The following is a 24980-nucleotide window of genomic DNA, read 5'->3' as shown; positions in this document are numbered from 1 at the left end:
TGACGTACGGGTGCGGAGTGTCTTGAAGCGGTGAGGGCACGACATATCGACGGTGAAACTACCAAACCACGTATCTCGGTTTGCGACGTCGCAGACTTCCTGTCATACTTTATTTTTTAAATGAATAACTACTGAACGTCCAGTCTTGAAAATTTCTGTGATTTTTCCTCTTCGTGCGGAGAAAATTCTGTGAAAATTTCAAGGAATGATATTGATTTGGTCTACTTTAAAAAAATAAAATGTGAGCGTAGATTTTTAAACACCGCAACCGAGATACGTGGTTTGGTAGTTTCACCGTCGATATATAGCCGTGGTTGAGACTGCGGCGGCCAATCAGGGGCGAGCATGGGCTGCGTCGCCAGAGGTGAGCGGTGATTGGCCGCCACACTCCCTTGTAATTGTCCATAAAGAAGTGTTGAATTCCCAAAATTAAAAACTTCCACCTGAAGCCAAGAGGCCAATGGAGGGTCTCTTATTTTGGGGTAATGGAGATGTTGCATGTGTGAGGAATTTGCGATTTGACTGTTGATTATAATGTAAAAGTTCGTGAGAAACACGATGGTGCCACTGGTTTTCTCTGAAATCAACTCCCAAGCTCAAAAAAAGCTCTCAAGTTGAGGCCAAAATGGAGGGCATATCCCACGCTATTCTGATAGTCCTCTTCTACATCAAGACAAACTATCCATGCAAAGATAGGGAGCAAATACATTGACAGGGCTGCCACTTTATTTGGGGACTCCAAAACTGAAAACACGGCAACCCTGCTAATATATTTGTTCCCTATCTTTGCATGGAGAGTTTGTCTTGATGTAGAGGTGGACTCTCAGGATACCGTGGGATATCCCTCCATTTTGGCCTCAACTTGAGAGCTTTTTTTGAGCTTGGGAGTTAATTTCAGAGAAAACCAGTGAGACCATCGTGTTTATCGCGAACTTTTACATAAGAATCAACAGTCAAGTCGCAAATTCCTCACACATGCAACATCTCCATTGTCCAAAAGGAAGTGTTGAATCCTCGGAATTAAAAAATTCCACCTGAAGCCAAGAGGCCAATGGAGGGTCTCTTGTCTCTGGTTTTGGGATAATTTGGGCCGCTAAGGTTTCCTTTTTCCAGCGGATTTTCAGATTTTCAGCGTGATTCGTCTTCGTGTCCTAGAGATGCAACATCGCACGGTTTGGAAAAGTAACTTCGCAACCAATTTCATTTTTATTCGCGACTTCCGCAGTCGCGATTCTGAGCTACTTAATCCGTTCCGGGTTCCTGCGGAACCCCTAATTTGGCCGGCACCGCTCCATCTTCCACTCAACTCTTGTCGGTAAATAAAAACTCGAAATGATGCCTTTCCTTCCTTTTCCGTTAGTTCCCACCGCAGCACGATGTCGACTAGCCTGTATTCATGAAATGTTGCCAAACTCACTATAAAAACTCTTTTTTCAAAACTCAATTTATAGATCGTATTCGATACATCAAACAGGCGAGATTACATCTATATCGATTGGTTCAACATGTAAACATAGCCTCACAAATCAATTTACAAATCCGAGGGAATGGGTCTTTTGGTACACATTTTTTATTCTTTTGAGTACCAAATGCCAATGAAAAATGTAATTGCTCAAAAGTTTCTCATTTTTAACTTTTCCAACTGAAATCCTAAAATTTTTGTTTGGCGTTATGTTCTATTGTTTTGAACCAAACGACACATCGAACCAGTATCGAATACGGTCTATTGTTTTGAGTGAAGCACTTATAATGCGGTGCGATAACCTCGAAGTTCCAAGGAAACGTCGGAAAATATATTACATTTCCGGGAAACCTGCGACCCTGTCACGGTTTTCTGAACCGGAAAACTCGAGGAATAAAATTTATAAGCGACGCAGGGCATCTAGAAAAATAAGTTTAAAACACGGAAAATTTAGAAAGAAATTAAATAACACGAAGAATTTTGACTCAGCACGAAAATATGCGGCTGATAATTCAGGGTGTCTACCAGTTATAAAAAAACCAGAATTGGGGACTTTCGGGGACTTTCAGGGGTGTTCTTTCAAGAAAATCGGGGACCTTTTTCCCCGAAATAGTAAGAGGAAGGGAGCTACTTAGAGCACTAAAGACGTATTTTATACGACTAATTTTACAAGTCATGTTGAACCGATGAAAACATACGAAAACCCAAGCAATATTTCAGATTTTTTATTTTTGGTTATACTGCGCCGCCGGAAAATTTGAAAATGCCGGTGTATAGGACGCTTTTTGTCATTTTTCGGAACCTGAACGAGAAAATTGGGGACTTTCGAGGATAGCGGAGACACCTTTCCAAAATCGTGGATAATCGGGGTCATTTTGAACTTTAGGGGACCGGCAGACACCTTGTGAGTCTACGAGGAAGCCCTGCAAACCTAAATCCCTGGGGATTGCGAAAACGGGGCGAAATTTGGCAACGGTGCCGCCTCGCCTTGGTCCATGACCGCGATGGCTCTGTTTTGATTTTCTTCCATCGCGGGGAGCCGTGAGTGATGGATCGATAAATAATCAATAAATAATCTCGGCCATCGATCGGCGATTGATCACGATTGAGATGGAGCCAGAGTAAACACCGCGACCTAGCGCCGGGCACCCCGCCAGATCGTGCGTTTTCCGCCGTCAGAACACCCGTGAAAATAGGCGAATTCTGAGTAAATCTGGCAAACGTGCGGTCGCTCCTGTTATTTTTACTCCCGGAGAAAGAGGCGCACGAAAAACGGAGGGCGAAAGTCGGCGCGGGTCACTTCTGCCGTGATAACGAAGAGAGCAGCTAAGTGCAAAAATGAAGTTTGAGAAAACCGGTTTAAAGGCTTTTGACCGGAAAATTTTATTGAAAGAAGCCTCCGTTCCTTGTCAATTTGCCACTAATCGTCCGAGAGACTCCTAGAAATCATTTTTTTGGATGATTAAAAATCGACTGATTTTATTTCAATTACATAAAAAGGGTATTTTTCATTTTGATGCTAGGCTATTGTTAGGCAAGACAGCCGTAAGTGCTATCTTCGTGATTGCGTTTTGGACATACAACGAACACATTTTCAGGTTAGAAATTCGCAGAAGAGGTTGGCACTTTACTTGAAAGCATACTGTTTTCATTGGCTCTATGGAGGAATAATGTCGCTTACTGCTATCTTGCTGAAAACTAAGTCATTTTTTGCGCACTTACGGTTTTCGCATAGGTCTCGTTTCGATAGAATTAAGATTAATTTTGCTGTTTTGGTTATTTTAGTGATTGCATCTAGAAGAGTTTAGACGAATTTTGAAGGAAACTCGATTTCGAAAATTTGACACTTACTACTCTCTTCGCTATCACGGCAGGACTGTTGCCCGTTCATAATTGTCCGTAAGGAAATGTTGTTGACCAAGAGAAGAGTGCTGCCGTGATAGCGAAGAGAGCCGTAAGTGCAAAATTTTCGAAATCGAATTTTCTTCAAAATTCGTCTAAACTCTTTTAGATGAAATTACTGAGACAGCTAAAACAGCGAAATTCATCCTAATTTGATGAAAATAAGACGTATGAGAAAGCCGTAAGTGCGCAAAAAATGACATAGTTTTTTTCAAGACAGCCGCAGGTGCATGAGAGCCAATGAAAGCAGTGCTTTCCAGTAAGGTGCCGCCCTCTTCTGCCAATTTCTAACCTGAAAATGTGTTTGTTGTGCGTCCAAAACGCAACCAAGAAAGTATGCAGAAGATAGAACTTACGGCTGTCTTGCTTAACAATACCCTAGCATGAAAATGAAAAATCCCCTTTTTATGAAATTGAAATAAAATCAGTCGATTTTCAATCATCCAAACGATTTCTAGGAGTCTTCCGGCGATTAGTGGGAATTTGAGAAAGAACGGAGGCTTCTTTCAATAAAATTTTCCGGTCAGAAGCTTCTGCGCCCGTTTTCTCAAAACTTCATTTTTGCACTTACTGCACTCTTGACTGGAAAAAAAACACATTGGATCTAGAGTCCAGACTCTTGAAAACATCGACAAGAAAAAATACTCTTGATTCAATCAGATTTAAGCTTGAATCAAAAGGAAATCCGCTCAAACTATGAGGCTTGGTTCTTGATTTATGCTTAAATTTGATTGAATCAAGAGTATTTTTTCTTGTCGATGTTTTTAAGAGTCTGGACTCTAGATCCAATGTGTTTTTTTTCCAGTGTTCGCTATCACAGCAGAAGAGGCCAGTGGAGGGTCTCTTTTCTCTAAAAGCTCCATGACCTAACCTCAAAATTACAGTCTTGTCCGTACTCTCCCAATATATATTTCCGTACCTGCGTCAGGAGGGCGACGAAATGAAATCGGGTTGATAATGAATCCATCAAGGTTGAAAAATCACCCGCGAAGTAATAATTCCGAGGACGCTCGGGAGTGAGTTTCCCCGGTGACGGAGCACTTTTCCTCACGAGCGCAACCATCAACTCGCGCTCGCGAATCAATCGGGCGGTTATTGCAATTATTACACTGCCATGCCACGGAAAAACGCCGTATGAACATTCGAGGGTTGCCAAATTTCCTCTCGGAAAATAGTTATCTTTGAAGAAAGCTGTGAATATTTTCCTTTGAAATTTTTACGAACTTTCGGAGAAATTGCGAACAAAATTAATTCAGGATTGCCGAATTTAGAAAATGAAATTCCGACACATGTTGGTGAAATTCCCTGACAATTGAACCCTGGTAAAAATTGGCGATAAGAGCTGCGTTTCAAGATACCATAGGAATTCTTATAGCCGGCTAAAGAAGGCTACAGAAAATCATATAGCTGGCTGTAGAATGCGGAGAAAATCATACGGCCGGGCTATACGAATCGATAAAAAATTATGCAGCCGGGCTATAGTTCCTATCGCCGGGCTTTACACTTTATCGCCTGCGTGGCTGTTGCTTTTTCGCCATCGATTATAATAGGCTATAAGAAATTGTGTAGAAATTCGTGTGCTTTGGAAACCATTAAGTTTGATACGGAACCACCTTAATATTTACAAAACATACATTATATTTTCCTTTAATACATATTTTACTTTATCAATTAAAATGAAAACAATCCATACAGGATGCGCAAAAATTTCAAAATCATGAGTTGAATAACGCTGACTCCGCCAGATTAAATATTAGAGCCTAACACAAAGCGGAGCGGCGACGCACTGGCGCCTACAAACCTAACAGGGATACTTCACGCATTGCGCAACGCGTGAAGTATCCCTGTTAGGTTTGTAGGCGCCAAATCGCGTTTCGCGCTGGCTGCCCGCCTGCCGCGCCGCAGCGTGCCACGGCGCTTGAAGCAACTATTTCACACCAGAGGTATTGCACAGTATCATACGAAACTGCAGGCGCTCTAATATATATGGAATGGCAGGCATCCATAAAAAGTACGGAGCTTTCCTCGCAAAATAAATCAAGATACTACGGCCCAAAAAGAGAGGAGTAGTCCAAAAACTCACTAAGTCCTAGCATCCATAATTAGTAACGTTTAGCATACACTTTATCGCCTGGCTGTTGTTTAATCGCCATCGGCTATAAAAGGCTATAAGAAATTGTGTAGCCGGCTATAGAAGCTATTGGAAATCTTACAGCCGGCTGTAGGTCCATGGTATTTTGGAACAAAGATTCTACTGCCAATTTTTACCAGGGAAGATATGACGGACGGTTAAGAAGGCATAATTGAAAATAGTTTTCGGGCAAAATTTGTTGTTCGAAACCTCAAACCCATTCTGGAAAGCAAATGAAGGTGATTCAACAAAATTTCCCTGACATTTTCGTCATTTTCCCTGACATTTCCCGGTCTTCCCTGACTTTTTAAAATTCCCTGACATTTCCTGGTTTTTCCTGACTATGGAACCCCTGAAATTATCTGAAAAATTGAAGGAAAAATATTCACAAACTTTTTTAAAAATTCGTGATCTACCGAAGGTTCAACAAAATTTCCCTGACATTTTCTTTATTTCCGTCATTTTCCCTGACATTTTCTTTATTTCCGTCATTTTCCCTGACATTTCCCGGTCTTCCCTGACTTTTTAAAATTCCCTGACATTTCCCGCTTTGTCCTGACTGTGGCAACCCTGAAAGTATCGGGAAAATTGAAGGAAAAATAATCACAAATTTTTTTAAAAGTTCATGATTTACCGTAGGAAATTTGGCAACGCCTGAAGGGTCATACAGCGTTTTTCCTCAGCACGTCAATACAGTCCTCGAATCGCGAGCGTCACCACGGTATGCGACGCCGGCGCCGGACGGCGGGGACGAGTTGAGTGTCGAGGTGAAAAATGGAAACAAACCGGGCGTGATTTGCGATACATCGATCAATCTGTATATAAACCAATGAAAAAGGATCGATTATCGAAAATCGATTCTGTGCCATAGCTTCAAACGAGAAAATATCGATGATCGATCCTTCCGGAGCCGGCGGGAGGCGAGGAATGAGGCGAAAAAATATGAGAGCTTTCACTTTCGTATCACGAGTCATTGCGCCGACTAATAATCCCTATCCAGATTCCAGATCGCGGAGTTCTGTTCTGCGGTGTCGCGGACGGCCGGCGTGACGTAATGCGGGAGCGCCGCCGCGCGGTCTGCCCGCGCCTTCCATTCTTTCACCTGCGGATTCCTGTGTCAGGTGTCTGCCGATTGACCGATCGGAAATAGAGTACCTATATTAAGAGAGTATGGCCACTGGGTCCCATGGAGAGGCTTAGGACCCAAAAATGGCGGTGCTTTGTTTTGGTTTTTGAGGATGGGAGGGGGATCACTGCCAACTTTTGACGGTTATCACCAACCGCACTTGCTGCCAACCTTACTACATCTAAGATCATTTTTCTCAAAAATTGCACACGATTAGCCTTAAAAATATGTAAAAAAGTCGCAATAGTGCATTTAGGTAAAGTTCTCGTTACGATAAGCAAAGACAACTACATTTTGAATCATTTTGCATTACATTAACTTTATGGCGTCCGCCATTTTTGGGTCCTAAGGGCTCCATTCAGCCTAAGATGGCTGAGCCAATCAGAGGTGGTAACTCCAGTGGCCATACTCTCTCAATATAGGTACTCTAGTCGGAAATGTCTCGGGAAATGTCTTAATTTTTTTACTGATTGCTTGTAATGGACCACCAGACAAGGTTCGAATATAAGCTTTCTGACACAAGTATTTTAACCAGAATATCATGTAGAACACGATTCTTGCATCAAAAATTACTGAAATCAACTCCTACCTAAGATATTAACGTTTTAATTTTACATTGGTTGTAGGAAATTTGAATTGCCCGGTCACAAGACACTCTATACTTTACGTGAGTCAAATCGCGACTTACAACGGTCTCGGCAGGCTTCTCAATCGAGCACTGTTCCTTTCCCAACCTTCATCGTTCAAAGTGTAAACAATTTGCTGTAGCTGAGCTAAAGCGTCATGATTGAGGCTACTATATTAAGCGCTCAGCCGATAGGCGGCGCTTTTTGATTTCGATTTGCCACTAGAGCTCTAGTATAGTAGGGCGCTCAAGCGGTCAAATGGCGCACCAACTCATCGATGCACGGAACGTCATTTAGGAAAATTTATTTTTTGATTACCTCATAATAGCTCTGTGAATACGATTAAATGCAAATTAGCGTGAGAAATAAATAACAGTCCTAAAACTCTCTTCGCTATGCGGTTTATAGTTATTCTATAATTACTTTCGAAAGTTCAAGATGCGCGTTCTGATTTCCGAAAACTTTTCCACCGGTGATAACTTTATTCGGAGACCTTAGTAGAATTCGCTTACATCTAGGTTATGTGTCTTTGACTTATTTGTCTTTGGCTCTGGCGACGGTAGGTAGTTGTTACGCGTTTACGGTTTCCTTGGTAACCTTTGTTTGCTATCAGCTGATGTCGAGTAGTATGACTATAGGAAGCTCCAACCACGGCATTCTTCGAAAAAAGCGCGAAAACTTATAGATTTGAATTTTCAAATTTTAAGAAAAAAAAAAATTCTATTTAAGAAAGCTTTAATTTGGTTTCTGTAATTTAGTTTTTAATAAAAATTCTGAAATAAAGTAAATATATATTGGTTTAAAAGTTGAATATTTCTTCACTTCAGGCAGACCCTCAATGCTGAGCGCTTCTCTAATACCAACGTATTAGAGCTTTCCCGCTTGTTTTTGTATTGCAGAGACTGCCAAGGTAACATTTAGTGTGCGATTTGACTCACGCAGACCATTGAATTTTCATGAGCGAGAGGTTTGAATTCACGCGTCAAGAAATATTACATATCTTGGCTGGGAGTTAATTTCAGTAATTTTCTTTACGCGTATTGTGTTCTACGTGAAATTTTGGTGAAGAAACATGTATCAGAACGCTTAATTTTGTACCTTGTCTGATGGTCCGTTAATTTTTTTAACTCCGTTCGAATAAAATTGCGAGGTTTTAACATTGGATTCATTGTCTCCTAATGAAATTTTCATTTTATGCATACCTTAAAATTGAAAATATGACGAATTAAAAATCAAAATTTGCAGTTATAGTTAAAAACTGTATGCCCGACTTCTCTGATTGACTCGATCCACTTAACGACCCCTTGACTTATTGTTAGAATGATAATGGAAATTTCCGGGATAACAGAAACTTCAGGTTCCCAATTCTTACCTAGACACTTGGCTGTGAACATCGCATTTCGGCGGGAAGAAAATAAACAAAATTTTCCACGTTTATACGTCGTTCAGCACGCGGATTAAATAAAATAAAATAAGAAATAAAGGTAAATAAAAATCGACGAATCTTCCTCGCGCAGGTCACGTTGTCGCAGGTGTCCGCGTCACGACGTCACGACGGCGGGTTAAGTTAACAGACTGTTCGCGCAGAATTTCCGCAACCTGCAATTTGTGCAAAATCGAGAGCTTTTCTGTTTTCGCGTGTCGGAAAACAAAACAATAAACACGTAACGGGGAGGTGTGTTTCAGAATACTGCCGTGCTAAGGAAAAACACCGTATGAGCATTCTGCTGTTGCCGAATTTCTCCCGACAAAATATTTGTTCTTGAGTAAAGTTGCGCATGATTTTCCTTGAAATTTTCAGATAATTTAGATTAAATGGAGAATTTGCAGGTGTCTGAACTTTTGTGAATTTTATCTTTAAAATGATACTGCTAGGAAAACTGAATGCGAGGATATCCTTGGTTTCGAAATTGAACAATTATTGGAGAAAATATAACAAAATAACCTAATCTGATAAAATATACATGTGTTTAAATGGAAAATGCCGCCAGATGACGTCATAAGGCGGCATATTTTCTCACTTTTAAATCTATTTCTCTCCAATTCCCATGTCAGAAAAAATTATAAAAGTACTGCGAACTCAGCTTATTAGGCACTCTCAGATGAAGCAATACAATTTTTGTGTACCAATTCTCCATTGTGAAAAAAATTGCCTGAAAAATATTCAGAATTTTTTCCTTGGATTCTCTTATTATTGAAGGAAATATGGCAACTTCTGAAGGCTCATACGGCGTTTTTCCTTAGCACGGCAGAATAGAGCACCATTGTATCTCGACGCGAGAGTGATTTTTCTTCTCGGCGCTGCGTTGGCTGTGGGCAGATTATGGGAGGATTTGAATTGTTTCCGAATACTTATCTTGCAACACACCCAAGCCCAAGCGTGCTCTAATGTGAGCCGAACGCATTGTCTGCGGATTTGGGAGGGCCGGAGAAGAAGCTGAGGCTGAGGGAGAGGAGAGGGGAAAATCGGAGCTTTGGGACGCATCCAAAATGCAAATCGTGAGACATCGGCGTAAACTTGAGGAATCACGCTTTGAACTTTCGGGAATGCGTGAAAAATTCTTGTTCCACTTCAATTCTTTAATGTTTTTCTAATATTTCGATGAAAAAAAAATAGGAAGAGACTAGAAGTTACGCACCCTGGTCGCTGTGTGACCTAGCCCCACTTCGAAAAAAAATTTCCGGGCTATATAGACATACAGTCCGTTCCGGGCTCAGAGGACGAAATTTCTGAGTGCTGGATCCGGAGCTTTGATTGCTCCGGTTGCTACGCCCGGAACATTTGGTCTCTAAGCCCACAACGCGAACAGTATGTCTGTATAGCCCGTAAGTGCGGCTTCCACGGCCGGAGTTTTCTTCTTGTGCATTGGGCAAATGCCCTGCAAGGGCCGCTTCGCGAGCTCTTATGGATTAATCTCAGTCACACTTCCAAAATCTGAATAGAACAGGGCGTATACTGAAACTGGCTGGCAAAACGACAGTCCTTCTTCAAAAACTTGAAAACCTTCTCGACGGAAATATTAAGTACTTTTTTGGCATCCTTATATGCGACGAAAATCGAAAAATTTCGAAATTTACGCACGCGCAAGAGGGCACATACTACAAGAATCATGCAATGCGCAAAAAATGCATCACTGGAAAAAAAACACATTGAATCTAGAGTCCAGACTCTTGAAAACATTATCAAAAAATATTCTTGATTCATCAGATTTAAGCTTAAATCAAAAGGAAATCCGCTCAAATTAAGAGGCTGGGTTCTTGATTTAAGCTTAAATCTGATTGAATCAAGAGTACTTTTTCTTGTCGATGTTTTTAAAAATCTGGACTCTAGATCCAATGTGTTTTCTTTCCAGTAATTCTTTCCAGGTTGCGTCGAAAACACAAGCATGGCACGGAGCGAACAATTCCGGATCTTTTCGCGGAATTTCCGGAATTACAAATCGACCGAAATATATTTCATGAAACTCGCTTCCGTGCATTAGGATTTTTTCTGCATGGGCGATAAGATTCGATTATTTTTTATGAAAAAAATTCCGCAGGATCGTAGAAAATTTGCGCAATACACTGGAAAAAAATCACGTTGGATCTACAGTCCAAACTCTTAAAACATAGACAAGAAAAAATACTCCTGATTCAATCAGATTTAAGCTTAAATCAAGAACCCAGCCTCTTAATTTGAGCGGATTTCCTTTTGATTTAAGCTTAAATCTGATTGAATCAAGAGTCCTTTTTCTTGTCAATGTTTTCAAGAGTCTGGACTCTAGATCCAATGTGTTTTTTTTTTTTTTTCCAGTGTAATATCTTGAAATAAGGAATTTAGTCCGAATACTCTTTGGAAGAAGGTGGCTCTGGACCTTTATTTGTCTCCGTCAACATGTGTCAGTGGAGTAAGGAGTAACGAAGAAGGAAACGGACAATTGTGGAACTTGCGCTAGCAAAACTGCGGCCAACAGACGCGTTTCCTGTCTGGTTTTAACGAGTGAGCGCGATTTTATCTGCGTCTGGCATTATGCCTCCTTTCACGAAGCTAATGGGAAGACACGAATTACAAATTACGCTGGAAAAGATGCGTAGTTAGCACTGGTCCCGCACTTGGATCGCGCGACAGCCGACGGCACGGGAAGGATTCATTAAAATCGGCCTACGCGGTGAACCGCAAGAGGTCAGTAACGCAATTATCCAAATACGAGGTCACACGTATTTTCGGGCTCCGCTATGCAATGAGTTTCCCGCACGATTTTCGAGGTTCTTCGTATTTCTGGTGCCGCCAGGGTGTCTAGCAATTTTCAAAAATACAATTTCCCTGACAAAAACGGCCAAAAATCGGAGGAAAATTTGAAATTTAAAATGGAGCACGTGTCTCCATTTGCTACGTTACAGACTTCCTGACATAATTTATTTTGTCTTTGAAACACCAGGGTGTCTAGCACTTTTCAAAAATACAATTCCCTGACATTTCCCCGAATTTCCCTGATAAAAACGGCCAAAAATCGGAGGAAAATTTAAAATTCCCTGACAGACGGAATAAATAATTCCCTGAAAAAAAGGAAAATTATTCCCGATATTTCGACGTGGTTGAACTGATTGGAGGAAAGTAAAAATGTGTTCATGTTTTAGGGTTACAATGTAATAAATATAGCAAAATTTATGATATATTGCTTGAAAATTGCTTGAAAAATAAAACTCCCTGACATGCCGAATATTTGCGGATTACCTGACGTTTTCCCTGATTTCCCTAACACAAAAAAAAATCCCTGATATCGCCGCTCCTCTGACGTAAGGGCGTATTTCGATTAGACCACGTCAAAATGAGCCGCTTCCGCTGTCGTTGAACCAAATTCAATTTTTTTGCAATTCGTTTATTAATAAGTTGTCTCTTTTTCCGTATTCAATAGCGAATCCAAGGACATTTCAGAAGGTACTCATACACATTGGTGGCATTATTTATTAGCCTGATTTCAAGGTAAGAAACCACATTGATAATACGACGGGTCTAATTTCCTAAAACCGAGAAAATTAAAACTCAGAATGGGATGGAATCGAATAGGGTGCCGAAATCAAGGCGGCGCACAGTAGATCGAGTCAGTTGAAGAGGTGGAACATGGAATTTTTGACTAAAACTGCAAATTTTGATGTTTATTTCGTCACATTTCAAATTTCAAGGGCTGCTTCATAGGGTAAATTTTACGAGGAAACCAATGAAGCCACTTTCTGAACCTCAAAATTTTGTATAACCGGAGTTATAAGCGTTTGAAGTTTCCAAATTTTGTCCGACGTCTCCTATTGACTCAATCCATTGTGCGGCGGAGTGTGTATGAGGCTCCGATTGCACCACGAAATCGGTGTTACCATTCTATGTCGGATAGCTCACCGGCGCCTGATAGCCTGGTAGGACAATTGAGGTAATTACCTGGACAAAAACACGGGGGACAAAGGCGCAGCGCGGTATACGCTTTTTGGGGGTATACAATGGTATACATAGAGGAGCAGCGGGCAGTCAGTCACACACGCTGCTCCCGTGCTCAGAAAAAACGCCACATGAGCATTAAAATGTTGCCAAATTTTCAAAAAAAATTTCAAAAACTTGTTAAAATGTTCATGTGAGGAAACCCTTTTTGACTTTTTTTTAAAGTAAGATTTGCAAGAAGTAAAATTTAAGGAAAAAAGCGTTGAAAACTGACTGACTTTTGTGACAATTGTGTTGACTTTTTTCAAAAATAAATACTTTCAGATCTCTGGTTAGCAACGATTATTAAAAAAAAAAACTTTTGAATTTGTAAAGGACAACTCTTGAAAAAAAACTGTTAAAATGTCCGTAATAGGAAACTCTTTTTTGAGTATTTTTAAAGTTAAATTAACGAGCGGTGAAATTTCAGTAAAAAAGTGTTAAAAAAACTCTTAAAATATCAACTGTAGTTTTTCAGCACTGAAAATGTTTGAAAAAATATTATAAAACTTCAGTGATATTTTCAGAGTTTTTTTGACCACTCGTTAATTTGACTTTAAAAATACCAAAAAAAAGTTTCCTAATATAAACATTTTGACAGTTTTTTTCAAGAGTTGCCTTTTAGAAATTTAAGAGTTTTTTTAAAAGTTTTTTTTTTAACAGTCGTTGCTATCAAGAGATCTGAAAGTATTTATTTTTGAAAAAATTCAAGAATACATTTCCTGGAAATTTTCAGACACTTAAGATCAAATGACGAGCGAAATTCTCTATAAAACCCGAAGAAGAACGATTACAAATCTCCCCGAAAATTCGTGATTTTTAAGAGGAAATTCGGCAACGTCTGATGGCTCATGCGGCTTTTTTCTTCAGCTTGGGCCCAGGAACCGCGCTTGACCAAACGGCGAACGACGATCGTGGAAGCTGGAAGCTGAGTACTCGCGCACTGTTGCCAAGTTAGTTGTACGTAAAAATTAGTGGCGAGGCGTACATGCATAATTGACTTTCGATATTTGGTTGTGAACTCGGTTCTTTTCTGTTTAACACGGACCAAATGAGCCAGCAACAGTGGTTTCTGCTCGTCAGAATATAACATTTTTAATTTTCAGTCGAATAACGCCACTGTCAGCATTTTCAAGTAGAAAAATCAATAAATTTCACGAAACATTGATTTTTCTCGTCATTTTGATGTAAGTGTACCTGTGATAAGTCTCCGATTTTGAAAAATATTGATACTTTCCGCGCATATATTTTGCTGACCCATCGACACGGAGAGGCGGCGCACAGTGCGACATACTTATGGACGATGCGGACAAAAATCGGAAAAAGACACTCAACTTTAAATATTGAAGACAGTAGCATAATGACATACGAAACCCCTTGGGCACTATGAGAATAAAACACTCGAGGAATAAAAAAACGTTATATCTCAGGATTTTTTGCGATTTTTCGAGAAAAGTTCATTTGAAGTTGGCAACCTCGAATTAGCCCTATGTTAACAATGTAAAAGCAACGTGAAACTCCCAAACTTTAACTTCAAATACCTCTGACAGTCAACGAAAGTCGCAAGATCTTTTTGGTAGAATTGAAGTTGGATATTTGAGGATTAAGAAAATGTCAACCACCCGGAGCATTTTGCGTTTCAAGCGAGAAATCTTCATTTGAAGTTGACGTCTTTTTCCCGTGTATTTCTCATAGACCAGTAATTCTCGACCCATTTCCCGCCCACTTTCTATCCAAATTTGAAGTAGTTTCGAGCGAAAAATTTGAAAATGAACCATCTAGGGTTGCCACAGAATTTGGAAAATGAAATTCCCTGACATTTCCCTGATTTGCCTGACACATTTTGGTAAAATTCCCTGACAATTGAAGATATGGCAAATGGTTAAGAAGACATAATTGAAGATAGTTTTCAGGCAAAACTTGTAGTTCGAAACCTCAAACCCATTCTAGAAAGCAAATGAAGAAGATTTAACAAATTTTCCCTGACATGTTCGTCATTTTGCCTGACATTTCCCGGTTTCCCCTAACTTTTCAAAATTCTCTGACATTTGCTGGTTTTCCCTGTCTGTGGCAACTCTGACCATCAGTGCGAGTCAGAAATATTTTAAGATGACAAACTCCAAAACAAAAATATTCAGATGTCGAGTTGGGAATTTTTTTATTTTTGTCTACACGGAGAAAAAAACCTCGTGCGAGGGACCCGAAGTTTAGGTCATATGGATCTCTGAAGTTTTCGGATTGAGCAGCTGAACATTTTAAGGTCTAGCTGTCGAGGTTCGGATCACACATCTGAAACTCCAGTTCATACATCTTAAGTACTTCAGATGTGAGAACCGAAGTTTCTCGGATGTGAGAACCGAAGTTGTTCGGATGTGAAAACCGAAGTACTTCAGATGTAAGAACTGAAGTTTCAGATGTGTGATCCAAACCTCAGCAGCTGGACCTAAAGTATTCGGATGCTCAATCCGAAAACTTCAGAGATCCATGTGACCTAAACTTCGGGTCCCACGCACGAAGTTTTTTTCTCCGTGTACTGAGGGCCGCACTGTGCACGGAGAAAAAAAACTCGTGCGTGGGACCCGAAGTTTAGGTCATATGGATCTCTGAAGTTTTCAGATTGAGCATCTGAACACTTTAGGTCTCGCTGCCGAAGTACGGATCGTACATCTGAAACTTCAGTTCTTACATCTGAAGTACTTCAGATGTGAGAACCAAAGTACTTCGGATGTGGGAACCGAAGTACTTCAGATGTGAGAACCGAAGTACTTCAGATGTACGATCCGTACTTCGGCAGCTAGACCTAAAGTGTTCAGATGCTCAATCTGAAAACTTCAGAGATCCATATGACCTAAACTTCGGGTCCCACGCACGAGTTTTTTTTCTTCGTGTGCGGCGCACGGATCTCAATTACGGATGACGAAATAAGTGCGGTTGCGATTGCCGGTACCTGCGTTTTGGTTGCTGCCACCGTTTTCCGTGCCCCCTAAGTCGTGCCCCAGTCAGTCACAACGTCAAGGTCCTTCGAGTCCGTCACTTAATTTACCCGCGAATCACGACGTTTTTGAAACAGAGATAAACGCCGTGCGAGAACATATATTTAATCGGGACTGGCTCCTTGTTTGTTTCACTGACCGCAGCTGATTTCGAAGTTATTACGAAAATAGAGAGCCAATGGTAAGCTAAGTTTTGAGCAGTGTTCGAAACTCACGTTTGAGTTTCAGAAGCCGTGTAGCCCATCAAGCTCGATTTTTAGAAGATTTTTTAGGGGCCAAATTGACTTTTTGCCCATATACACGGAGAAAAAAACTTCGTGCGTGGAACCCAAAGTTTAGGTCATATGGATCTCTGAAGTTTTCGGATTAAGCATCTGAACACTTAAGGTCTAGCTGCCGAAGTTCAAGTCAGACATCTGAAACTTCAGTTATTTCATCCGAAGTACTTCAGATGTGAGAACCGAAGTTGGTGTTTTTTCATTCCCACTGATTCAAAAAAAATTCAATTTTATATTGTTAGGCTTTTTGAGAAATTTTGGTGACACTGTGTTCCCAGGAGCCTCTAACATACCTCAATTTTGAGCTTTGCGGTATCGAAGTCCCTTCTCTCGCGGACCGTCACGACTAAACTTGAAAATTTACCAGAATTGGGGTACGAACTGGGTCGACAATGACGCGGATGAATATCCACTAATCTCCACAACGTACCCCGGCAGGGTTGATCCGGTGAGAAGAACGCGAAAAGAAAGACTTGTGCGGGAGGAAGTGGTGAAGCGAACATCCACTGGCTGGAAACCGCGGAGCACTGACAATAAGCAACAACGAGGTCCCATCAGGGCAGCAGATGAGAAATAAACAAACACGCCGAGTCCCGAGTCGTTACGGGGCAAGAAAAAAAGCGGCCATTAGTCGACAACAATACGTCACGATGATATAATATGAGGTGCGGATCTATCGGATCGATTAAGACTGCGCTCGGATGGATACGCTGTTGTCAGCGGAGGAGTAAAATCGTGGGGAAAAGGGACCGTGGATGCTGGATCAGGGTAGCAAAATTTCAGGAAAAATAAAATCCTGACATTTTTCGTGAAATATTTCATGAAATTTCAGAAATTTTTGAAAGATATTGAAAAATACCAGCTAAAGTATGTATTTCTATCATTATCAAATCACTTGCAGAGTTTCCAGCAAAAAACATACACCTCTAATCATTTGTACTAGCTGACAATGCGGTGCTGACACTGCGAGTTTGAAATTCGAATTATCATGGCATTACAAAGCGCGCCCATTCGCATCACATAAATAGCGCCTTCGACATCCTAAACATACTGCAAGCGATACACCGTTATGCACACGCTCTGATTTGCAAATTGCCTATACTGCGCCTGCCAGAATCTACATCGCACCGTGTTTTGAGGTGTACCGTTGTATCCCGACCAGGGTGGCATAATTTCATGAAAAATTAAATCTTGAAATTTTTCGTGAAATATTTCATGAAATTTCAGAAATTTTTGAAAGATATTGAAAAATACCAGCTTCTTTTCATGTTTCGTAAAAAGTAAAAATTGTGACTATCTTCTATTTGTGGGTGTTTGAGTGCGGGTTGCATACTCTAGCCGCTGAAAAATATGAAATATTTCACAACCTCGTGAAATTTCATGAAATATTCCACTGAAATTTCCAATCTTTCATATCTCTCTTACGTTTCATGCCACCCAGTGCTGGATGCACAGGACCAGAGTCTGCCGTGCTAAGGAGGAACGCCGTATGAACCTTTAGGCGTTGCCAAATTTTCTTTGGTAAATCTCGAATTTTCGGGAAAATTGGTAAATATTTTTCTTCTAATTTTTCAGATAATTTTTCTCGCAATTTTACCTCAAGTTCTTGAAAATTTATCGGAAAAATATTCATAATTTTCCTAAAAAATAAACATTTTATCGAAGGAAATTTGGCAACTCTCGAATGTTCATACGGCGTTTTTCCTTAGCGCGGCAGAGATCTAAGAATATACCACACACGAATGCTAAAAAATTTAGAGAATAAAATTCCCGGACATATCCCTGATTTCCTTGACACATTTGAGTAAAATTTCCTAAGAGAAGAAAAATGCAATATGCCAATAACACATTATTTGAAATAGTTTTTGACCAAAATGTGTTGTTCGAAACGTCGAATTCATTCTAGACAACATATGAAGGTGGCCCGACAATTTTTTCCTGACATTTTCGGCATTTTCTCTGACTTTTCAGAATTCCCTGACATTTCCCAGTTTTCTCGGTATTCCCTGACTGTGGCAACCCTGACCAATCAAAAAAGTTGACGAAAAAATCAAAGGTTGTAGAATTCTTTGGAGATTGCCTGACGCACTAAAAATTTCCTGATCCATGGCCGATTATCCTGATTTTTCCCGACAACATTGAATTTCCTGATATTCTCAGGTTCTCATTAACGGTATACACATTGTTTGAGCATTCCTAAACTTATTTTCTCATCAGAATTGCACGTATACAGAGCACGGAATGAAAAATAAAATAAAAATCATTATAAAATGAACACATACACAAAGTAGAGGAGGCTTGAGACACGACTGTGACAACAACTTGGCAACACGGCACAGTAATATCCAACTCAAACTCACCTGAAACAAAGGAATGACAAAATTATCAAAAACTGGAGCAAAGAAACAATTGGAAATTGATTTAAATAAAAAAATTTACCCTGATACCTTAGCTTACTCGTAATCATTTTTAAGAATAGCTTTCATATACTTTCGAAAAGGTAATAAAAAGCGGCTACGCACAATATGAAACCCGACATTCTCAAGTATTTCATTGAATTTTTGTCAAAACTTTTTCAGTGCCTCCATTCGACGAAATTCGAAAAATTTCAAAAATTTGAATTTCTCGCTCAAACTGAGACAAAAATGACCAAAAAATGAAAAAAAATCCGGAGCTTTTGCGGAATTTTCGCACTTATTCAGTACTTCCGGGCGCCCCTTAAAAAATCGGTACTATTTCTGGACTTTCCGGGAATTCCGGGCTTGTAGACACCCTGGGCGCCTTGCCCCCATCCCGCAGAAATAATATTCCACATGTTATTTGAGTGAAAATCGGCGGCAGAGCTGACTCGTATACAAGGGAGATACTCTCTTACGCGACTCCATTGTCCAGGGATGTCAAACTAATCGATATTCAAATTACTCGTTAGTTGCCTCGCGAATCTGAGACGCTCCAGGCTCTGGGCGCCAGGAGTGGGGGAGGGGGGTCGAGAGGGGGTCGATGGGGGACACCTACCGGGGGACCGGAGGCCGGTAGGCAAAATTAATGCAGTCTCTGAGATAAAAAGGGAAAAAAAAAGCGGGCGTGTTTTCGCTGTGTGTGAAATAAATAAAGTCTGAAGCCTGGGGATCCGGGGTTGCCACTTGGTGGAAAGCAGAATTTCCCCGAGGAAAAATATAATTGAGAAGAATTGGACCGAGTTTATCAGAAAGGAACCAACCCACGTCAAACTGAAACTGAGAAAAAGAGGTTTGAAGTTTTACTCCTCCATAAGACTCAATATGAAAAATAAAATGCGAAATCAAAGTTTTATACATGCTTTTATTATTTTTGATCAGTTATGAAACGACGGGTAGTAAAATGGAGATGTTGCATTGTGAGAAATTTGCGATTTGACTGTTGATTCTTATGTAAAAGTTCGCGAGAAACACGATGGCCCCACTGATTTTCTCTGAAATCAACTCCCAAGCTCAAAAAACGCTCACAAAGTTGAGGCTGCAATGGACGGGATATCCCACGCTATCCTGTGAGTCCACCTCTACATCAAGACAAACTCTCCATGCAAAGATAGGAAGTAAATACATTAGCAAGGTTGTCGTGTTTTCAATTTTAGAGTCCCCAGCTAAAGTTGCTGCCCTGTCAATGCATTTGCTCCCTATCGTTGCATGGAGAGTTTGTTTTGATATAGAGGTGGACTCTCAGGATAGCGCGGGATATCCCCTTCATTTTGGCCTCAACGTGAGAGCTATTTTTGAGCTTGGGAATTGATTTCAGAGGAAACCAGTGGGACCATCGTGTTTCTCGCGAACTTTTACAAAAGAATAAATTGTCAAATCGCGAATTCCTCACACATGCAACATCTCCACTCGAGTCCATACATTGGTTTGTAGGCCTTTCGGGTCCCAAGAGCTGCATGCCCTGATCAAACCTATCCTCCAAATTTTCGAGTTGTCTATACATTCCCTTTAAAGGTGCTCTAAACTGAACCAGCTCGCGCTAAATCCCTCATAAACACAGCCTGAGACCCGGCATCCGCTCTGGATATCGGTGTCAGCTCTTGGGAAAACGACAACAACGGGAGGATAGTGCGATGCGCGCATAAACATCCCGACATCGGGAGCATGGGAAGGTCGTCCCGGGAACATCTCACACAGCGAGCTGACACCGGAGCATCTTCCCCTCTATCTTCCTCTACTATCCCCTCCCACCCCGCGCCCCATAAATACACCCCCCCACCCCCTCGCGGTGGAGGGGTGGGGGAAGGGGCGGAATTAATTATGCAGTTCCAGATTGGCCGTCAGCCGGAGCGATCAAATCGAATATTCCAGGGCGACGATAAGGCTGGAATTGATTTTCGACCTGAAATTACCCGACACGGGAAAATCGGATCGGAACCTATGCTGCCGTGCTAAGGAAAAACGCCGTATGTACATTCGATCGTTGCAAAATTTCCTCTCAGAAAATGGTTTTTTTCGAAGGAAGTTAGGAATATTTTTCCTTGAAATTTTCAGGAACTTAAGGTGAAATTGCGAACAAAATTAAATGAAAAATTGAAGGAAAAATACCTAAAAATTTTCCCGAAAATTCGTAATATACCAAGGGAAAATTGGCAACGCCCGGAGATAAATACGGCGTTTTCCCGTAGCACGGCAGGATGACGTTGCTACACGAATTGAATGAGCTGACAGGGATAGCGGGTTCCAAAAATCCATAGATCGCACCTGATTCCCCTCTTAAACAGGCTGGCCAAAAATCAGTTCTTTTACGGTACTTTTTCAGTACATTCCCAAGAAATTCAATGCCTCCTCAACAGAAAAGTGCAGTACTCTTCAGTACCTCCGACAGACGAAATTCGAAAATTTTCAAAAATTTGAATTTCCCGCTCAAATTGCGACAAAAATGAAAAAAATCCGGCCCTTCTTGCAAAATTTCCGCACGTTTTCAGTCCTTCCAGGCCGCATTTTAAACATCAGTACTATTTCCGGACTTTCCGGAAATTTCGGACTTGTAGACACCCTGCCTAGTCTCATATGGACGAATTTCTGCCAAACGGAACTATGTGCATCATGACGTGAGCCCTGTTATGCATATATTCTTATGGGTCTTAGGGCTCATGTCTTAATGCACATTGTTCCGTTTGACAGAAATACGTTCATATTTCACACCATTCCTCGGTTTCCAGATCTGCAGACACTCTGAGAATCAATTATGCGATTCCAGATTGGCCGATAGCCTCGGAACGATCGAATCAAATATTCCGGGTTAGCGATAAGGTTGAAATTGACGTTGACCTCGGCTGCTCCTGAAGTGCCCGACACGAGAGAATCCGATTGAAAAGTTGTGACGTTGATGCCGGAGCCGGAATGGAATCGACCGACAAGGAACAGGGTCGGTTAATTATGCAGTTGCAGATTGAGCCACGGTCGGGGTTGAATGTCGAATATAGAATTCCTGATATGTGTGTTTTAATCGAGGGGGTCTGCAATATTCCTTCGACCCCCTTCCCTTCCTTTTGCTTAGAGTATGCCTAAATAAAGGAGAATATTACCATCTCTGTGCCGCTCTCTGATTGGTTCATCAGTTTTAGGTTATCATGGAGCTCCAAAGATGACCCAATGTAAACAAACCCAATCATGAGGAATAGACCGTATTCGATAACGGTTCGATGTATCGTTTGGTTCAAAACAATAGAACATAACCTCAAACCAAACTTAAAGGATTTAAGTTGGAAAAACTGAAAATGAGGAATTTCCTCACAATTTCACCTTGCATTGGCATTTGGTACTCAAAAGAATAAAAAATCTGTTACAAAAGATCCATTCTCTCAGATTTCTGAATTTACTTTTGAGGCTATGTTTATGCTTTGAACCAATCGATATCGATACAATCTCACCAATGGGCCTGTTGCAAACTTTTGCTAGAGCAGAATGAAGAGTTGTTTCCTATAGATAATGCCTCAAAAATCACGATGAGCGCATCGGCAAAGTCTGAAATGCACTCATAAATTCACAATCTGCGTAAGAAATTTGCGTCATTTTGAGCTTCCCGCTTCAAAAACGATACTACTGCACAGGTGAACATTTTGTTAGAGGAGTCGCTCCATCGTCGGCAATATTCATCATGGCCGACGCTTGCGCAGTTCCTCGCGTAATTCGAGGAGAGTTCAAGGTCAATTAGGCGGGCGAGGAAAATATGAACGTAAACACGCCGATTGTTATATGGTTTAATCCTGTTCAAGTGTTATCTCGTCCCATCACAGGTGTTTTGGCGGACTGGCGTCGGCCATGATGAGTATTGTCGCTAATGGAACGACTCCTCTAACAAAATGTTCACCTGTACCGTAGTATCGTTTTCGAAGCGGGAAGCTCAAAAAACCGCAAATTTCTTACGCAGATTGTGAAGTTATGAGTGCATTTCAGACTTTGCCGATGCGCTCATCGTGATTTTTGAGGCATTATCTGCAGGAAACAACTCTTAGTTTTGCTCTAGCAAAAGTTTGCAACAGGCCCATTTGATGTATCGAATACGATCTATACATGGATTGCATTTTGCAAAAAGGAACCAGGAGCATTCCAATGTCGCTTGGATTGTGCAACTTTGTTCACCTTGCAAATATAAACAGATCATCTAAACAAAATTTATCTTCACTCCTAAAATATGATTACTTCCTCTAGTGGTCCATTCCGAGCGATAAAATTCTGAAGATCTGGTCAATCTTGAAACACGTGGAGAAATCGAGGGATTTCAGTGCGATGATATTTTTTTTCGATCTGAAGTATTATGTTTGTCATTACTTAATTAATTTTTCCGGGAAAATTACTGTCGTAGTTCGGAGCCTGTCGCTGTACTCTCGATGCTTGCTTTCTCACAATCAGCGTTATCCGGCTCGATCAGTTGACCGTGGACTGATTTTCACTGCGTTTGTCATTAATTAGTTTGCTCTTCAAAATTAGAGGTGATGGATTTTCTGATTCGTCTTCCAATCAGCCGCGCGAGTTATGCGATGAATCGAAACGAAAACGATCTTTCAATTCTTCGATCATATTGGTAATAATGCAGCTACTCTGCCGTACTAAGGAAAAACGCCGTATGAACCTTCAAGCGTTGCCAAATTTCCTTTGATAAAATGCGATTTCATTGGAAATGTTGTAAATATTCCTCTTCTAATTTTTCAGACTTTTTCGTTCGTAATTAAATTGAAAATATTTGAAAATTTCTAGGAAGAATATTCATAATTTTACTCGAGAATACGTGTTTTATCTGGGGAAATTGGGCAGCTATGGAATTTTCATACGGCGTTTTTTCTTGGCACAGTAGGACTGATAAGCAATTGAGCATCATGATAAAAATAATATTTTCCTTTATTTCAAACCAGCGATCTGCATGCTACAAGTCTGTCCTATGGTTTTACTTACCGAGAATTCTCGGTAATTTAACTGTATTCCCGCTGTATTTTAACTGTATTACCCTATTTAACTGTATGTAACTGTTTTGCCATGATCTCAGTTAAGAATACCGATTTTCTTAATTTTTTTTCTTTCATTTTTTCCTTTTCCATACCAAAAACTACGAGGAATTTTCTCGATTTCAATTGACACGTTAGAGAAGTGCCGTGAGTTCTCACTGATCGCCGATCACTTGCAGCAAATGCGGCAAGGCGTGAATGATCGATTATCGATATTTTCCCATTTAAAGCAATACTAAAGAATCGATTATTAAATTGTTCGTTGCGAAACCCCTATCTATCGATCTTTCTCCCCATCCGATATTTCTCCATTTGAAGCTATGGCAAAGAATCGATTATTACGGTGATCGTTGCAAACACCCTGTTGATCGATCCTTTTGCATCGGTTTGAATGGTAGATCAATCGATACATCGCAAAGCACGCCGCGCCACTGATTGCAGCGATGCAGCGTGCGGCGCGTTAATTGGGAGCTCGCCGAATCAATTAACCCCGTTCGCGGAATCAGTGTCACTTATCAATAACCACTTACCACACGCTGACTCTTGACTTTTTTTGCATCTCAACTCTTGGCTGTTTTTACATCTAAACTCTCGACTTTTTTTCGTCTTCTTTCTCTATCGAGTGGTTTTTCCCTGCTGGATTATTTGCGATGCGTTCAGAGCGCATCTCCCAAGTTACATCCGGCATTCTTTCAGGACGCTTCTTTTTAAGGCAAGCGGATTTACACCAGAAGGAATTCATTCTATATTAACTGTCGCTGAATTTCTGGGGATGTTCCGGCCGGTTAAAAAAACATGAAAAAAAATCCCAGCCTATTCTCTTTTACTTCCTTAGCCCTGCTTTATGAAGAGTACCTTTATGGGGGACGGGGACAGTATGGACAACTCGAAAAGGAGGTTAGGTTTGATCAGGTCATGTAGCTCTTGGGGCTCAAAAGGGCTGACAACCTACACTGAAAAAAATAATAGAGCCGTAGAGACAAGATAAACTTGTTAAACCTGCCTTGTCTCAGGAACAAGACTTTTAGTCTGTCAAACAACTCAGTTTGTTTGGGAAACAACACCCGTTTGTTAATGCAACAAGACCAGTCTTGTTTTATATGCTAGGTTTCTGAGCCACCGGACTCGATAGTCTTGTCACTGTGACAAGATTCTCTACTCACCGCGAGTAATGGTCAAATTCAAAGAGAGCGTATTATTTTATATATTTTGAAAGAGTATTTTAAGAACTACGCTCAATAATTGTTCCCCGAAAATTTTTCTGGGTGTTTAATGACAAGGTAAAAACAATAAGTTTATAATTCTTTTTAAAAATAAATCGCTCATGCGTAAGGTTTTAAAAGCAAATGTATCTAATTATATAATTATTTTTTTAACGTTTGATTTATTTATATATTATTAATTATTATCATGATATAAAATAAAAATAAAAATTAGAATCATAAACACGGAACAAAGGAAACATCGTTGCTTGAAGAAACACATTTTTTCGGCCTAAATTGTCCATTTTTATCTGATGTAGAATGTAAATTCCTTTTCGTAAACGGTAAA

General features: G+C 40.5%; 1 protein-coding gene across 8 annotated transcripts in view; it reads right to left on the bottom strand.

Moving 5' to 3' along the window:
* Positions 1–24980, bottom strand: part of LOC109040363 (uncharacterized) — a 148525-nt gene that overhangs the window by 26223 nt on the left and 97322 nt on the right. The window contains exon 1 of one of the 8 annotated variants that reach the window (XM_072304115.1): positions 18247–18266. The exons of 5 other annotated variants lie outside the window; for them this stretch is intronic. The gene's annotated coding sequence lies outside the window, so the exon portion shown is untranslated. Of the gene's footprint in view, positions 1–8619; positions 8815–16257; positions 16398–18246; positions 18267–24980 lie in introns of those variants that run through there. 2 more of the 8 variants (XM_019056282.2, XM_019056279.2) reach the window with 2 other exon arrangements.

Source organism: Bemisia tabaci, chromosome 9, assembly GCF_918797505.1.
Source record: "Bemisia tabaci chromosome 9, PGI_BMITA_v3".
NCBI lineage: Eukaryota > Metazoa > Arthropoda > Insecta > Hemiptera > Aleyrodidae > Bemisia > Bemisia tabaci.
The sequence above is the reverse complement of the archived record's forward strand: the minus strand, read 5'-3'. Positions and strand labels throughout refer to the sequence as shown.